This window comes from Bombus vancouverensis, unplaced genomic scaffold (genome assembly GCF_051014615.1).
Source record: "Bombus vancouverensis nearcticus unplaced genomic scaffold, iyBomVanc1_principal scaffold0078, whole genome shotgun sequence".
NCBI classification, from domain to species: domain Eukaryota; kingdom Metazoa; phylum Arthropoda; class Insecta; order Hymenoptera; family Apidae; genus Bombus; species Bombus vancouverensis.
In genome coordinates, this window is record NW_027468969.1 from 1 (window position 1) to 2,500 (window position 2,500).

The following is a 2,500-nucleotide window of genomic DNA, read 5'->3' on the forward strand; positions in this document are numbered from 1 at the left end:
GTACTCTTCTCGGTTCTAGCGAAGCCGAGTTCCGTCACGTTCGACCAACGGGAATCGAACGCGCAGAAGTCGCCATAGGATTGACGACACAAAAACGTTCGAAAAAAAAAAAAAAAAAAAAAAAAAAAAAAAAAAAAAAAAAGAAACCGACGAACGCGCGAAGATACGCGCGTTCGCCGGCCGGGCGTAAAGTACATTATGATATATAACAACCATCGAGATCGAAGCTCCGTTCGTCAGGAAACGACGGGGATATATACACCCGATTCTGAATCCTCTGTACAGCACACGATCTCGCGAACGAGTAAGGACGGTGGCTAGCCCATGTTTTATATGTGTTTGATTCTACTCTCTCGTCCAATTATTCAAGAAACAGCGCGCGTGCATCTCTCCATCGTTCGGGTGATAGTAAAGATTCGATGGGATTTGCGCGGCCGTCCGCCTCGAGCGGTCTTTCGTCCCAATATCCAGAAGCAGAGTTTGAAAAACTCTAGCGACGGCACGGGTGTCCGACTCACGACATCGAGGTTTCGAAGCCGGCGATCCCCTCCGAACGGATGGCGACCACGCGACGACTGAAAGCATGAAAAATCGACGAAAGATAGAACACATCTCCGTTCGGGTGATGTTTTTTTTAAAAAAAAAAAACAAAAATTCGATGGTACTCGCAGCCATCGTCCTCGCGCGGTCTTTCGTCCCAACATCCAGAAGCAGAGTTTGAAAAGCTCTAGCGACGGCACGGGTGTCCGACTCACGACAACGAGGATAGACAGCCGGTTCCCTCCGAACGGGTTATGCGACGACGATAAACTCGATGAAACTTTAGTCTCGTTCAGGTAGTGTGTGTGTCTTGTAAATCAAAAATTCGATGGGACTCTCATCCATCGTCCTCGCGCGGTCTTTCGTCCCAACATCCAGAAGCAGAGTTTGAAAAACTCTAGCGACGGCACGGGTGTCCGACTCACGACAACGAGGATAGACAGCCGGTCCCCTCTGAACGGTATATTATATATATGCGATGATAGACGACAAACTGGATGAAACTAAGTCTCGTTCAGGTAGTGTGTACATCAAAAATTCGATGGAACTCGCATCCGTCGTCCTCGCGCGGTCTTTCGTCCCAATATCCAGAAGCAGAGTTTGAAAAACTCTAGCGACGGCACGGGTGTCCGACTCACGACAACGAGGAAAGACAGCCGGTCCCCTCTGAACGGTATATTATATGAAACTTTAAGTCTCGTTCAGGTAGTGTGTACATCAAAAATTCGATGGAACTCGAATCCGTCGTCCTCGCGCGGTCTTTCGTCCCAATATCCAGAAGCAGAGTTTGAAAAACTCTAGCGACGGCACGGGTGTCCGACTCACGACAACGAGGATAGACAGCCGGTCCCCTCTGAACGGTATATAATATACATTATGCGACGGTAGACGATCAACTAGACGAAACTTTAGTCTCGTTCAGGTGGTGTAAAAAAATTCGATGGGATACGCACGCACGGCTGTCGTCGTCCTCGAGCGGTCTTTCGTCCCAATATCCAGAAGCAGAGTTTGAAAAACTCTAGCGACGGCACGGGTGTCCGACTCACGACATCGAGGCTTCGAAGCCGGCGGCATTCCCCTCTGAACGAACTTCGGCTACACTAGTTACGAATCGTTGCTACACATCGTCTTCATCGTCGTCGTCGTCGTCGACATCGACATCGACATCGACATCGACATCGTCATATCATCATCATCATCGGTCATCGTCGCATAGCGGGCCAACATCCACGCGATGCGTCTTCGTTCTAGGTTACCCGATCCACGAGTATGTTACACGTGGTTTCGTTATTTCGAACGAAACGACACACGAAGAGCACACGCCCTGTGGGTAGGAAGCACGTTTCGAGAACGACGAGAGTTTCGATGAAAGAGACGAGAGAAGTCGACGCAGAAGGTATCCATGGATCTTCGAAGAGAACCTTCGAAGATGTATATCGGTATCCTTTCGCTCTGCGCGACTCGCTACAAGTTCTTTCGCTCTCGTCGACTCGTTCTAGACGCTTCGTTCGATCCCAAAGAGGAGTCTTCGATATGTCCCGTTGCTAGGAGGAGAACAAACGCAACACAGACCACGAAACATAGAAGAGAATAGGCGAGCATGATCTCTCCGACACGAGGCACTTTAGAGATTTTCTTATTAGTTTGCATGGACTTTTATATTCGTTCGTACGGTTTCCACGATGCAAATACGAAATACGAGATCGTGACGGCGGGTCTTTCTGTGTACGGCCTCTCGCAGGCGCCACGACTGCATTTCTCTTTACACGTGGTTTCCATCGTAATTTTTTTCGTTTGATATCGAGCCTTAACTTTTGTTGGCTCTTTCGAAGCTAGAGTTCCCTTTTATTAGAATTTCATATATATATATGTTTTATTCGGAGACGGCGGGTCTTTCTGTTTACGACCTCACGCAGGCGCCTCGAATAAGTTTCATTCGCATTTCGTTTTTATACTTATA